The 16305-nt window shown below is 44.4% G+C and overlaps 1 pseudogene; it reads right to left on the bottom strand.

Annotated features, from left to right (window-relative positions):
* Positions 1 to 807: 807 nt before the first annotated feature.
* LOC128044833 (voltage-dependent anion-selective channel protein 2-like) lies at positions 808 to 14516 on the bottom strand (annotated as a pseudogene).
* Between the last annotated feature and the right edge of the window lie 1789 nt (positions 14517 to 16305).

Below are 16305 nucleotides of genomic sequence, written 5' to 3' on the forward strand. Positions count from 1 at the left end.
GGTGATGGACAGGGAGGCCTGGCCTCCTGCGGTTCATGGGGTCGCAAAGAGTCGGACACGACTGAGCGACTTAACTGAGCTGAAGTGAACCAGGAGAAATCCTCAGATCCCCAGGTGAAGGCTGCCTCTTGACGCATCCAATGCAGACACCAGTTGATATGGGGTGACACGAGCACTACTGGGCAGAGGCCAGCTCCTGCTGTGAAACACCGGACGGTACAGGACGCCTCCCCCAAATGCAGAGTGATCTAGAACATCAAGAGTGCTGTCGCTGAGCAACCCTGGAGAGAGGGTCGTGTCTTTACTTTTTTAAAAACAATTTTCACAAAGGGCAGTTTCATTTTGGTGGTTAGTATATTTAACAGTTAAATAGATTTAAAAATGCAAGATGAATGCATTTAAAAATGCTCCATGAATGCGGCCTTGATAACTAGATAGATAACCAATTTCACCAGAGACCAGGTAATATGAAATTGTCTAAACATTTAAAATAGGGTTCTTGTGTAGATCATCCTTTGTTTTGATCACTGGGGTTCAGAGGTGTGTGCGTTCATGCTAAGTCGCTTCAGTTGAGTCCAACTCTTTGGTTCCCCATGGACTGCAGTCTGCCAGTCTCCTCTGCCCATGAGATTTCCCAGGCAAGAATGCTAGAGTGGGTAGCCATGCCCTCCTCTAGGGGATCTTCCTGAGCCAGGATCGAACCTGTGTCTCTTATGCCTCCTGCGTTGGCAGGTGGGTTCTTTACCGCTAGCGCCACCTGGAAGCCCAGGAGGGGTAGTTAATCCTACTGGTCACAGAGCAATTGTGTTAAGACCCAATCTTCTGATATCCCTTCCCAGAGGTTTGTACAGCTGGATGAACTTCCAACCCCAGAGAAAGGTCAAGTTCGTAGCCTCCAGGCAGTATGCTCTCCCTGTTTACCAGGACAGTGTTAGGTTCACACCAGGCACAGAGGCTGAGTATAGCCTACTCCAACTAGAGTTGTTGGTTTTTTTTCAGAAACAGAAGCAGTGAGATCCAAGTGATATTTAGTTTTAATGCCCAAATGAGTGCAGCTGGTACCTAATGTCTAAGCAACATTCACCCAAATGTCAAGATGAATTTCTTTCTGATGCATTGATACTTCAAATTCTGTCCCCAGAATCAGTGACGTTGTGTTTAGCTGAAAGTCCCCAGTCCTGTAGTGCCCTGCAAAGTTATTCCTGTTAGCATTGATTTAGCACTGTCCCAGGTCCTGGAACCCAGCAAGCCAGCCCTCACAGTCAAAGACAGCTGAACCATGGATTGCGGGTCCAGCAAAATCCAAGTCAACATCACAACCAAGGTGTTAGACTCCCTCTTGTAAGAAGACTTGATGTTACCACTCTTCTTTACTATGGTAGTGTGAGAAGGCAGCACCAAATCCCAGACTCAAGCCTTGTCAAACCTGGTCCTCATTGGTAATTCAGTCCTGCCCTAGAGCTCTGTCAGGGTTGCCCTGCTCCCTGACAGGTCACACTGTATATGTGTCTGGTTTCCAAGTTCCCAGGAACTTGTGATAGTCACTCGGTCACGTCTGACTCTTTGGACCCCATGGAGTGTGGACTGCCAGGCACCTCTGCCCCTGGGGTTCTCCAGGCAAGAACACTGGAGTGGGTAGCCATTCCCTTCTCCAGTCCCGGGAACTTGACCGGTGTCTATATTAGATAATCCAGATGCTGAAAATTTTGTGGCCGTGCATGATTTTGTTTTCTCATCCAGACAACCTGAAACCAATCCTTCCCTGAAAATCTCTCTGGCAGATTTGCCAAGGTCAGCCCATGAGAGAGGAATACACATTGTTTACCCACAGCTCAGTGTGTTTGTTTCAGGACAAGACTATGAGAAGGGGTAGTCTGGTGTCTCCTGAAGGACAGCGTGCAGCCACAGCTGAGGCCATGGGCTTGCTATGGGTTGAGAGGCAGATGGCCTGGAGAAGGGTGAACTGAAAGCCTCACAGCTGTTCTTGGCTAAACCTGACTTGTGCGGTAGTTGGTAAGCTACTGTTAATGTACAGTTGACCCTTGAACAACATGTGGGTTGTGGGCACCATTCCTCCTCAGAGTCTAAAATCCACATGTAAGTTATAGTTGATCATCTGTACCCAGAATTCCTCCACCTCTGACGTTCCCCTGTGTTTGTGGTCCACATGTGCAGGTTCAACGTCATGAACTGTGTGGTCTATATTCTTTAATATTGGAAAATAAACCCACGTGTAAGTAGACCAGTACAGTTCAAGGTTGCTTTGCTCCAGTTTTAACTGCATTTGTTTTGTTTTTCTGGTGTCTTCTATTTTTTTTTTAACCTCCTTATTAAATCTTTGTTCTTAGTCAGTTCAGTTCGGTTGCTCAGTCATGTCCATCTCTTTGTGACCTCATGGACTGCAGCACACCAGGCTTCCCTGTCCATCACCAACTCCCAGAGCTTACTCAAACTCATGTCAATTGAGCCAGTGATGCCATCCGACCATCTCATCCTCTGTCGTCCCCTTTCCTCCTGCTTTCAATCTTTCCCAGCAACAGAGTCTTTCCAATGAGTTAGTTCTTCACATCAGGTGGCCAAAATTATGGAGTTTCAGCTTCAGCATCAGTCCTTCCAATGAATATTCAGGATTGATTTCCTTGCAGTCCAAGGGATGCTCAAGAGTCTTTTCAACACCACAGTTCAAAAGCATCAATTCTTCGGTGCTCAGCTTTCTTTATGGTCCAACTCTCACATCCATACATGACTCTTGGAAAAATCATAGCTTTGAGTAGATGGACCTTTGTTGGCAAAGTAATGTCTCTGCTTTTTAATATGCTGTCTAAATTGGTCATAGCTTTTCTTCCAAGAAGCTAGTGTCTTTTAGTTTCATGCCTACAGCCACCATCTGCAGTGATTTTGGAGCTCAATAAAAGGAAAGAAAAGGAGGAAAAGAAGAAACTTTGTTACAAGAAAAGAAAATTTGTTCCTTACTAGCTCATTCCTGATTTTCCTTCCTGCTAATTTTTTTTTTCTTCCTCTATTTATTTTAGTTACCTCTTGCCTTAATTCTGTCTTCTCATGTCAAGGGTTACTGAACCAAACTTGAGTCTGCTGGGCTGTGTGCACAAAAGCCAGTCTACTGACACAGGATTATGGTGAAGGGATGTGCAGTGTCTACTGCAGATGACAGCGAGAAGTCTGGGTAGCTAGCGTCCCCCTCGTCCCCCCACCCATTGCCTCTGATCTCCCCATTGGTTTTCAGGGAAAGGGGTTTAAAGACAGGCTGAGGAAGAATGCTGTGAGTTGCAGGATCAGCTAGAGGACATTCTTCCGATTGGTTGCTTGTGAGGTAATTGAGGGTCAATATCGTCAGCCTTCTGGTTTCAGTGACCCGGACTCTGCCTGTGTCAGCATGCGGTTATTAACTTTTTCTACTGATTGGAGGTTTTCGTACTTGCAAATGATCTTGGAGGATACGTCTCAGAAGGGATTTGTCATCTGGAAGAAACAGGTTTGGAGTCCTGACAAAATTTTATTTCTTATGGAGGTTAGTGAATCCATAGCTTTTGCTTTTTAAAATTAATTAAATGGTATATTTTTGTTTTATATCCTTCTCTGTATGTGTTAATTTTTACAGTGAAGTTTTCTTTTTAGCCTAACACATAAAAAGTCACTTGGAGAAGCTGGGCTGGATGTGAGGTGAGGAAGGGGGAACAATTTCATTTTCCCTCTATACACACACATACTGTCAATTTTCTTTTTTAGCCTAAAGCACATTTTGAGTTCTGTTGACAAGGACTGCTCTTTGATGATGCATCTAAATTCAAAACAGCAAGTCTCTCGGAATCAATTATTTATTCCTTCTTTTAATTCTTCCAAACCTCCTCCACCTTCCAACAGTTTCCAACCTGTCATTATGCACAATCCAGCCTCAAATTCCACCCTGTCTCCCCGTTTTAGGTTGTCCTGTATTGGGATGATCCCTTGGCTGCAGTTGCTAGCTCCTAATATTTCCCTCCCTTTCCCCTGCTTCTCTTCATGATCAGTACTCTGACAGTCTCTTGCTTCTTTTTCTACAATTTCCGTCTTAACTTTTCTCCCTGTTTCCTATTTTCTGGTGCACAGGGATGTTCAGTGTGAGAGAAATTGATCTACAGGGCACAAAGGCACAAAATGGGAAAGAGAAAGGTGGAGAGGGCAAGCACCCTGCGTTCATACAATCCCGCTGACCAGCAGCAATGGGTCACTCTTCCTTTCAGATATGTGAGCACTTTGATTCTAAAGTCCATCCTCACAGCCTGTCTTCAGAAGCATTTCTTTGGTGTTTATCTTAACCTGGGTCCTCCACACATGGAAACCTGAGGCAAAGATGAAAGTGTTAACTCTTGACTGTGGACCTGCCAGTGCAGAGAGATGAGGAGTAGGAAAAAATGGGAGAGATGAAAAATATTAGAAGCTTTGTGATTTGTGATTATTCTGCCTGTCTCTTTATACTGATTCTGGAAGAGACACGGATGAGGCAGAGGACTGACCCGAAATCTGTCCCAAGTCCCAGGTGCAGTGTCTAGAATGGGACAATGAGTGGGTGATGACAGTTAATTCCACATGAAAAGCAGGGACAAACGTGGGCAGAGAAAGAGGAAGGAGAAAAGGTGGGAGGGGTCAGGGGATTGAAAAAAGCAAAGAAAGAATCTAGAGAGCATCAGGAAAGAGAAGGTAAAATTGAGGTATTGGGAAGGAAGGTCACTGAGGGAATCGAGCAGAGAGAAGCCCGTCAAATGTCCCAGTGACACCACGTGCAGTAGGAACAAGCCGTCCCCACTGAGCCCTGCTCAAACTGTAAACTCATGAGCAAAAGAAGTGATCTTTGTTACGCCAGTGTGTTTGGAGTGGCTTATTGTAACTGATCCAACCTCCATGGTGTGGAGTCTGAGCCTGGTGCTCTGGCTAAAGATGTGGGAATTTTGTTGGGACTGTGGATTTGCTTTTGCTTTGCAAGGACCCTTGCTGGCAGCAGTGTGGGGAAGGTGTTGCAGTGGGCCAACACTGACACAGAAGATTAGGAAAGGGCAGAAGGCCATTTCAGGAAGGGGGGCTTCAGCTGGTCCTTGACCTGTGGTCACCAGCATCATCCCGGAGGATTAATCTGAAGCAATAAAGAGTTTTTCACTCCTGGCCAAAGGCTGATTCAGGAGTGGTCATATGTCCTGTCTCTGGCCAATGAGAAATGAGGAAAAGTGTACTGGGGCCTCCGGAAAAACCTTCATTTCTTCTCAAGAATAGCCAGAGGAGGAGAATCTCCTTTTCCCTCTAGATGTGTTGTAGCCTTATAGATTATTATAGGCTGTACTTCATTCTCCCCAAATTCACACCAGAACCATAATCCTAAGACCTCAGAATATGACTGCATTTGAGGGTCAGGCCTTTAAAGAGATTATGTACTTAAAATGAGCCCATTAGTGTGGGTCTAATCCACTCATTTATATCCCTTTTAAGTGCAAGCACATGGCTAGGGATGCACGCAGAGAGGAAAAGCCACATGAGGACACAGTGAGAAGCGGGCCATTTGCAGATCAAGAAGGAGGCCTCTGAAGGGACTGGACCTGCCAACACTTGATCTTGGACTTCTACTTTCCAGAACTCTGAGAGAAAGAGAAGTCTGTTGTTTAATTTCCCTTCTCCTTATGAGTCTGTGGTATTGTGTTATGGTAGACCTGGAAAGTGAAATTATTAGTTGTGTCTGACTCTGGAGTGTAGCCTGCCAGGCTCCTCTGTCCATGGGGATTCTTTGCTGTGTGAGGTGGGTCAGACGGTAAAGAATCTGCCTGCAAGCCGGGAGACCCTGATCCAGTCCTTGAGTTGGGAAGATCCCTTAGAGAAGGGCCTGGCAACCCACTCCAGTATTCTTGCCTGGAGAATCCCCATGGACAGAGGCGCCTGGCGGGCTGCTGTCCATAAGGGTTGCAGAGTTGGACATGACTGAGCGAGCAAGCACAGACCTAGAAAAGTATTGCACATCAGCAGACATTTTACCCTCAGCCAGAGGATTAGCCAGGGTAGAGAGGCTGAAAGTGCCCAGGTCCTTGAAAACACTGAGCTGGTGCCAAGTCAGTCAAGCCTGAAACTGCCTTGCCTCTGAATTTCCTGGTTCATGAGGTGGTGTATATGCTTTTTGTTCAAGTCGCTTTGAGATAGGTTTTGTATTAGTTCTAGTTTAAAGCCTTGTAACTGACCAGAAAGTGAAAGTTGTTCAGTCATGTCCAACTCTTTGCAACCCCATGGACTATACAGTTCATGGAATTCTCCAGGCCAGAATACTGGAGTGGGTAGCCTTTCCCTTCTCCAGGGGATCTTCCCAACCGAGGGATCGAACCCAGGTCTCCCGCATTGCAGGCAGATTCTTTACCAGCTGAGCCACAAGGGAAGCCCTGCAACTGATCTAGACCTGAACTAATCAAATGTCAGGGGCAGTGAGGCTTAGGGGCAGTGGTGTGGGAAACAGATTAAAGAGGCAGCAGGAGGTAGAATGAATGGGACACAGTCACTGGCTGTGACTGGATGAAGGTGGTTAGAAGGTGTGACGTCCCTAATGTTACTTGTACCATTTCCCCAGATGCCGTCAACGGTTGGCTGCTCCTTGACTTCACACCACATGGGATGAAATGCAGAATGAAATGGAAGATGCCAAAATAGGAAAAGTTATGTCTTAGAAGTAATAAAAGAACACACTAAAAGCATAAGTTTTCTTTGGAGTTTTCTTCTTGGGCAGTGTTTTAGTTCCTTTATCAATCTGACTTGTATTTTGTGTAAATCAGTGCTTTGAACCTACAAAGACAGGAAATGTTGGCTTAACAGCAACAATAACAAAAGGTTCAGTCTTTTCCCAAGGATTGAGATATGATCAGTGGTATAATAAAGTTATGTATGAGGTATGTGACATCACTGCGGAGGAATGGATCAATTCTATTATAGCTGAAGGAAGAATCTGAGAACAGAGGAGTGCCACTGGAATGGAAAAGACAGAGGAAGCTTGAAGCAGCGGGGTGGTTTGTACTGACTTATCCTCCCATGTGTGGTGTCTGCATTTGATCATCTGTAGTAAACGTTCACTAGTTTGTGTGAGAAAATGAGAAATTCAAAGGTAAAGTAGTGTCACTGTGAAAGCAATTTATTTCAACTGAAGATTTTTATGTATTCTGAGATGATCATTTCCAATTTTGTTTTTAAAATGTGTTTTTTTCTAGGAAATGGTGATGATGGTCGATGTTCAGTTAAAAACATTTTTTTGTGTGCATTTTTTCAGAAAGAAAGGTACAAAGAAAAAGCCAAAACCATCACCACTCTTATTAGCCTTGTACACTCATGTGTTTTCACGTGGAAAATACAGAAGTCCACGAAATTCTCAGATCTGAACACTGTGCTAAGAGGTGACCTTTAACAGGTGTCTTTTAGAGCCTGTGGAGTATCAAGAGAGAAAGCTCTCAGCGTCCACTTGGATGTCATCTCTCAGCTCCTGGCCTCAGTGTGGAGAGAAAAGAAGGCATGTCTGTGCTAGAAGCAAGTGCTACTGAGACTCCGACAAGGTGTGTGAGTGCAGGAGCCCGGATTCCAGGTCAGAGATGTGTGGAGGACAAGGGATCCTTAGCCGTTGCGTCTTGTGGGACTGGACAGGAGCTAGGGGTAGACTGAGAGGTCATCCAGAAGGCAAACTTTTGTTTTTTTCTTAGATCCCACCCTGCTTCTTGCTATTTCTCATATTGGCCACTAGAGGGGGAGGTGCAGGAGATTGTCCCCTAGAAGAGCACTTCTCCCCTCTCAAGTGTCAATAACAGAACTGGGCTGGGCAGGTCCAGCGTCCGGGCGCCTCTGGGGCAGAGGGAATGTCTTTGAGCTGCACAGAAGCCACTTTGTGCTCAGACCTGAGATGTCTGTAGGCTGAGTGCTGATTTCTGTTGGCCAGTGGGACCTAACGTGGAGACGTATGGTGCTTGGTGAGGAATGCTGTGGGTTCCGCTTTTGTGTAGGGGCCCTCAGGGACCTGTATTAAGAACTGTGTTCCCTCCTAGTCTCTCCCCACTCCAGTGAGCTTGGTCTTGCGATTTCCAGACGAAGTTGAATGATCTGTTTTGTGCCTGGGACTGCTCCCTTTCCGTTTTCCTCCCCACAACAAGAATAACTGGCATTTAGAAATGTGTGTTCCTCTTCATTTTCATTTATGCTTTTTTATAAAAAAGCAAAGTATGTTTCTTAATATTATGTCATCTGATCTTTAGTAAATTCTAATCATTGTTTACTAGCTTCATTTTTAGTATAAGGAAATAGGCTCAGAAATGCTCAATATAATTGTAAGTCCCTTGACTGTTGTGAATAATGTTGCAATGAACACTGGTGTATAAGCATCTGAGTCTTTGTTTCCTTTCTCAGTTTTTAAAAGTTGACTCACATTTTTTATTTTGGTTGCATTGAGTGACTGGTGGTATCTTATTTCCTATTTCCACGACCAGGGATTTGAACCCATTTCCCCTGCTGTGGAAGCATGGAGTCTTAACCACTGGACCATCAGGGAAGCCTCAGACAAGGGTCTTTATTTGTTGCAGGTGACTCTCAAGATTTGTCTCTTCTTCCTCCTCATCCTTCAGCTGGTCCCTCTCCCAGTCAGGATAAGGCAGCTTCCCTGTCAGGGAGAACCTCAGGTCTGACGGGGGAGTGATGAGTGTGGGGGCACAAAAGGGAGAGTTTTGTGCATTCCTCCTCCTTGTGCCAGCCTGGTCCCCATGGTTCCATCCAGTCATGGTCCAAAGCAGGTGTGAGGTCGTGTGCACATGTGCCTGTGTGCACCTTAGCAAGCATGCAGGGGGCAGCTACCCTCTGCTGTTGTGGGAGAGAGAAGCACATGAATGGCATGTGACTTGCTCAGTGTTTGGCAGGATAGACATCCGTACAAACACATAATTTTCATCTGAAGCATATTAATATAACAAAAATACTACTGAGCGGTTACCATGACACCCTAACTCTGCTGGAGTGTCAGTGGTGATGACTCATGAAGGATAACTGCTGAGTGTGTCTTGGAAGATGTACAGGAGTCTATGGGAAATCAGGGCAATTTAGGTTGAGTGAATAGTCTATTTAGAATCATGACTATTTTAGAGAGATCATGTTATGGCAGCAACTTGGTTTTCAATTCTGGAGCATGGAATGTTTGTTGGGCAGATGCAGGAGGTGATGCTGGAAATATTAACAGAACCCGGGTGATGGGGAACTTTTTACATGATGCCAGTGATTTGGGGTTTATGCTGTATGTGATGGGAGCATTACAGAATTTTAAAGAAAGATTGACCTGATCATGTTTGTTTTACAAAGATCATGTTGGTATCACAAAGGTGACAGATCCCAGGGAAAGAGACTAGGAACAAGGAGGTCAGTAATGAATAGGTTCAATAAGCCACATGAAGGCTTGAGTAGGGCAATGCCCATGGAAAGGAACAGTGGGATTTGATGAATTAAAAGATTTTACGTTTATGAGCAGTGGCACAGAGGGGAGATGGGAAGGGAAGAAGTTTAGAATCACCACTTGGTTGTCATTTGGGTGACTGAGAGTTAGGATGTCTAGACAATGGCCTGGTATGAGATCAGTGAGGGATAGAACTGACTGTTTCGGTCACATGGGGAACTAAGCTGCCTTGAAGATATCTAGGTGGCAGTTGAATTTCAAGGTTTAGCCCAAGAAACCTCTGGATCAGAGACAGCAATTTGGGGGCCATCAGTGAAATTTTCTGAAGCCAGGGGCTCATGCAGTCTATAAAGGAGGGAATATGTGTCCTTTCTTAGGGAATGGTACTTGAGGAACTCATGAAGGAAGAGTCTAGCCAAGGAACCTGAGAATAAATGTTCAGAAATGTTGAAAGGATGTCAGGAGAACCCCATGAGCAGTATGAAAAGGCAAAAAGATAGGACACTGAAAGATGAACTCCCCAGACAGGTAGGTGCCCAATATGCTACTGGAAAAGAGCAAAGAAATAGCTCCAGAAGGAGTGAAAATCCTAAACCAAAGCAGAAACAATGCTCAGTTGTTTGGAGGTGAAAGCAAAGTCTGGAGGTGAAAGCAAAGTCCGATGCTATAAAGAACAATATTGCATAAGAACCTGGAATGTTAGGCCCATGAATCAAAGTAGATTGGAAGTGGTCAAAGAGGAGACACAAGAGTGAACATAGACATTTTAGAAATCAGTGAACTAATATGGATGGAAATGGGTGAATTTAATTCAGATGACCATAATATCTACTACCGTGGACAAGAATCCCTTAGAAGTAAAGGAGTAGCCCTGATCGTCAACAAAAGGATCTGAAATGCACTGCTGCTGCTGCTGCTAAGTCGCTTCAGTTGTGTCTGACTCTGTGCAACCCCATAGATGGCAGCCCACCAGGCTCCCCCGTCCCTGGGATTCTCTAGGCAAGAACACTGGAGTGGGTTGCCATTTCCTTCTCCAATGCATGAAAGTGAAAAGTGAAAGTGAATTCACTCAGTCGTGTCTGACTCTTTGCAACCCCATGGAGAGTAGCCCACCAGGCTCCTCCGTCCATGGGATTTTCCAGGCAAGAGTACTGGAGTGGGGTGCCATTTCCTTCTCCACTGAAATGCACTGCTTGGACACAGTCTCAAAAATTGCAGAGTGATCTTGGTTCATTTCCAAGGCAAACCATTCTATATCAAAGTCATCCAACTCTATGCCCCAACCACTAATCCTGAAGAAGTTGAAGTTGAATGGTCCTATGAAGACCTATGAGATCTTCTCAAACTAACACCAAAATGTTGTCCTTTTCATCACAGAGGACTGGAAAGCAAAAGTAGGAAGTCAAGAGATATCTGGAATAACAGGCAAGTTTGGCTGTGGAGTACAAAATGAAGTGGGACAAAGGCTAACAGAGTTTTGCCAAGAGAATTCACTAGCCATAGCAAACACCCTCAGCAAACAACACGAGAGAGACCTGTACACATGGACATCACCAGATGGTCAATACCGATATCAGATTGATTATATTTTTTGCCGTGGAAGATGGAGAAGCTCTATACAGGCAGGAGAAAGAAGACCGGGAGCTGACTGTGGCTCAGATCATGAACTCCTTATTGCCAAATTCAGACTGAAATAGAAGAAGTTAGGGAAAACCATTAGGCCATTCAGGTATAACCTAAATCAAATCCCTTATAATTATACAGTGCAGGTGACAAATAGATTCAAGGGATTAGATCTGATAGAATGCCTGAAGAATTATGGATGGAGGTTTGTAACACTGTACATAAGGTGGTGATCACAACCATCCCCAAGACAAAGAAAGACAAAATGGTTTTCTGAGGAGGCCTTACAAATTGCTGAGAAAAGAAAAAACGTGAAAGGCAAAGGAGAAGAGGAAAGATATACAAGAATAGCAAGGAAAGATAAGAAAGCATTCTTAAATGAACAAGGCAAAGAAATAGAGGAAAACAATAGAATGGGAAAGGCTAGGGATCTCTTCAAGAAAATTAGAGATACCAAGGGAACATTTCATACAAAGATGGGCTCAATAAAGGACAAACGGTATGGACCTAACAGAATCAGAAGATACTAAGAAGAGGTGGCAAGAATACACAGAGCTATACGAAATAGATTTTAATGATGCAGATAACCACGATGGTGTGACCACTCACCTAGAGCTAGACATCCTGCAGTGCAAAGTCAAGTGGGCCTTAGGTAACATCTCTATGAACAAAGCTAGTGGAGTTGATAGAATTCCTGCTGAGCTATTTCAAGTCCTAAAAGATGATGTTGTGAAAGTGCTGCACTCAATATGCCAGCAAATTTGGAAAACTTAGCAGTGGCCACAGGACTGGAAAAGGTCAGTTTTCATTCCAGTCCCAAAAAGGGCAACACCAAAGAATGTTCAAGCTACCACACAATTGCCTTCAATTCACATGCAGGCAAGGTCATGCTCATAATCCTCCAAGCTAGGATTCAATAGTACATGAACCAAGAGCTTCCAGATGTACAAGCTGGATTTAAAAAAGGCAGAGATCAAATTGCCACCATCCATTGCATCATAGAAAAAGCAAGAGAATTCCAGAAAACATCTGCTTCACTGACTTCGCTAACGTGTTTGACTGTGTGGATCACAACAAATTGTGGAACATTCTGAAAGAGATGGGAATATCAGACCACGTTACCTGCCTCCTGAGAAATCTGTATGCAGGTTAAAAAGCAACAGTTAGAACTGGACATGGAACAACAGACTGGTTCAAAATTGGTACAGGAGTAAGTCAAGGCTGCATATATCACCCCTATTTATTTAACTTATAGGAAGAGTACATCATGCAAAATGCTGGGCTGGATGAAGCACAAGCTGGAGTCAAGATTGTCAGAGAAATATCAATAACCTCAGATATGCAGATGATACCACCTTTATGGCAGAAAGCATAGAGGAACTAAGGAGCCTCTTGATGAGAATGAAAGAGGAGAGTGAAAAAACTGGCTTAAAACTCAACAGTCAAAAAACAAAGATCATGGCATCTGGTCCCATCACTTCATGGCAAATAGATGGGGAAATAATGGAAACAGTGACACATTTTATTTTCTTGGGCTCCAAAATCAGTGTCAATGGTGACTATAGGTGTGAAATTAAAAGACACTTGCTCCTTGGAAGAAAGCTATGACAAATGTAGACAGCGTATTAAAAAGCAGAGACTTCACTTTGCTGACAAAGGTCCATATAGTCAAAGCTTTGGTTTTTCCAGTAGTCATGTATGGATGTGACAGCTGGATCATAAAGAAGGCTGAGCACCAAAAAATTGATGCTTTTGAACTGTGATGTTGGAGAAGATTCTTGAGAGTCCCTTGGACAGCAAGGAGTCAAACCAGTTAGTCTGGAAGGAAATAAATCCTGAATATTCATTGGAAGAACTGGTGCTGAAGCTGAAGCTCCTAAACTCTGGCCACCTTTTTCAAAGAACTGACTTATTGGAAAATACCCTGATGCTGGAAAAGATAGAAGGCAGGAGGAGATGGGGACATCTGAGAATGAGATGGTTAGATGGTATCACCAATTCAATGGACATAGGTTTGAGCAAATTCCAGGAGATGGTGAAGGAGAGGGAAGCCTGGTGTGCTGCAGTCCATGAATTCACAAAGAGTTGAACATGACTTCGGGACTGAACATCAAGAAGGTAAAGAGCTCAGATAAGGAATAACGAGGACCGAAAAGTCCACTCTATTTGGCCACTTGGATGTCATTGGCCGCAGCAGCAGATGTCTCATTGTCTCATCTTCCCCTCCTTGTTTCTAAGCACTGGGTCACTGCAGGAGTAATCTTCCCAAAGTCTAACCCCTTGCAGAGTGGGGGGTTCTCTGGTTTTGGTTGGCATGGATGTGCGACTCAAACTAATTTCAGCAACAGCTTGGGGATAACTGAGGCAGCTGTGCTTGTTTCTATTATTGAGAGCCTTGTGATATGAGACCCAGAGCTCTCCTCCTGATTATGGGATTCCAGGACGGAGAACAACCCACCTACTAACTAGAATGTTACTGGTTGAGGAGACAAGAGTAATGTCATGGGTTCAAGGCTTGGTGTTTCTGAGACGGCTTTTCCTTAGAGGCAGGAACACTGTAGGGCATTTCCAAAGAATGTGTATTGTTCAGGTTGATTCTCCTTTAACTACTCTTGTGTTTGGATATTAGGGCCCAGGAATTGTGACTGATGATTGTGCCGCTCCTCCATTCTCCTTTCAGATTGCCTTTAAAATAACCAAAATATTAAGGCCGGAGGAGAAGCATTTTATTCTAACCTTTCCTAACTCACCCACATGAATTAATCAATTTATGTCCATCACCTGAAGACCTTAAAGAAAAGAAAAAGTGTTTAATTTGAGGGGACACTAATGCAAATGGGGTATATTGGAGCTGTGGTTGTTGGGGATTTCTCCTTAAGGATAGATGGGGTTGGGAGGCCGGTCATGATGGTTACCCTTCTTGGAAAGGGGGTTGACAGCTTCTTGGGTTCCCTCTTCAGGGACTTCCTGAGAAGGAGCCAAGTGGCCAAATCACCCTTAATGTGTTATCAGTACAGACAAGATGTGGATAACTTCAGTCCTGATCCAAGACTAAACCTTAGACATCTTCCAGTGCTTTCTTTTTGGATGCAAATCTGTTGATAGCACGCCCTCCAAATTTTCTCCTGCTTTCAGGTGTCAGTAATTTCTTACTGGCTAGAACATGAAGTGCAAAGTCCTTGGGCCTTGGGGAAATTAGGAGATGGGCAGGAAAGAGAGGAAGAGGAAGGGCAAAACAGAGAGGAAGGGGGAGTGAAAGAGAGAAGTTTCCTGGGATGTCTATCTGTCTTTAAACTAGATGTATCTGGTCCTGGGTCGGGAAGCGTTGGTATTCCCTCTGCAGTCTCTCTTCCTCTATTTCTTTGCCTTTCCTCAGGCACTTATTTTCTGTCCCGTGTTCTTTCCTGCCTTGTCTCTTCTCCCCGTTCTCTTCACCTGCCTTGCCTCTTCTCGCCATTCTCTATCTCCAAACATAGATGTCTCTGCCCCTCATTGCTCTCAGCTGCCCTTCCTCTGCCTGCAGAGAATGACAGGGAACATGAATCTGTTTTGCCTGTTGTTGGTGCTTCCCCGTGTGTGACTCACCTCTGTGCCAGGGTGTGCAGATAAGAGGTGGATGGATAAGGATAGTTTTCCTGTTCCTGCCTTCCTTTGTGAATTCATTCCAGCAATATCTACTGAGCATCGTGCTAGTTCTTGGGCTACGTGTGGGGGGTGCAGTGGTAGAGAAAACAGATGCGCTCCATTCTAGAAATGTGTTGGAGCCCACAGGCTATTTCTATGCAAGGTGATAAGTGCTCAGATGAGGACAGGCAAAGGAGCTGTGGGAGAACAGAGCACTCACAAGCCCAGAAAAGAATGCTAGGGAGTACCTCTCTGAGAACGCGACTTGACTTGAATTGTGATCCCTTCCACCCTAGAGCAACCCGAGAACTCTGAGGTGGGGAAAGTTTTCACTTGTCACTGTTTTTATTGTGCCCCATACCTGTCATGCGAATGTTTTAAAGTCCAAGCTCTGGAACTAAATGTATTTAGTCCAAATCTTTGTTGTTCTGTCACTATGTCATGTCTGATTCTTTGCCACTGGATGGACCGCAGCACGCCAGGCTTCCCTGACTTCTCCATCTCCCGAAGTTTGCTCAAACTCATGTGCACTGAGTCAGTGATGCCATCCAACCATCTCATCCTCTGCTACCCTCTTCTCCTGTTGCCTTCAGTCTTTGCCAGAATCAGGGTCTTTTCCAGTGAGTCGGCTCTTTGCAACAGGTGACCAAAGTACTGGAGTTTCAGCATCAGTCTTTCCAATGAATATTTCAGGGTTGATTTCCTTTAGGATGGACTGGTTTGATCTTGCAGTCCAAGGAACTCGCAAGAGTCTTCTCCAGCACTGTAGTTCAAAAGTATCAGTACTTCTGTGCTCAGCCTCTTTACGGTCCACATCTTATTCCATATATGACTACTAGAAAAACCATAGCTTTGACTGTATGCACACTTGTGACAGAGGATGACAGAAGATGAGATGGTTGGATGGCATCACGTACTTAATGGACCTGAGTTTGAGCAAACCCTGGGAGATGGTGAAGGACAGGAAAGACTGGCTTGCTGCAGTCCATGGGTTTGCAAAGAGTCAGACAGGACTGAGCAATTGAACAGCTACTCTCGTTGGCAAAGTGACATGTCTGCCTTTAAATAAGATGTCAAAGTTTTTCATAGCTTTCCTTCCAAGGAGCAAGTGTCTTTTAATTTCACTCTTGCAGTCACCATCTGCAGTGATTTTGGAGCCCAAGAAAATACATTCTGTCACTGTTTCCACTTCTTCATCTTGTAATTGCCATGAAGTAATGGGACAGGATGCCATGATCTTAATTTTTTGAACGCTGAGTTTTAAGCCAGCTTTTTAACTCTCCTTTTTCATCCTCATCAAGAGGCTCTTGAGTTCTTCTTCACTTTTTGCCATTAGAGTGATATCATCTGCATATCTGAGATTGTTGATATTTCTCTGCTAATTTTGGTTCCAGCTTATGTTTCATCCTGTCTGGCATTTACAATGATATACTCTGATTGAAGTTAAATAAGCAGAGTGATGATATACAGTCTTGTTCTACACCTTTCCTAAGTTTGAGCCAGTCAGTTTTTCCATATCTAGTTCTAACTGTTGCTTCTTGATCTGCATGCAGGTTTCTCAGGAGTCAGGTAAGATAGTCTGGTATTAACGTCTCTTCAAGAATTTTCCACAGTTTGTTGTG

Source organism: Budorcas taxicolor, chromosome 3 (genome assembly GCF_023091745.1).
Source record: "Budorcas taxicolor isolate Tak-1 chromosome 3, Takin1.1, whole genome shotgun sequence".
Taxonomy (NCBI): Eukaryota; Metazoa; Chordata; class Mammalia; order Artiodactyla; family Bovidae; genus Budorcas; species Budorcas taxicolor.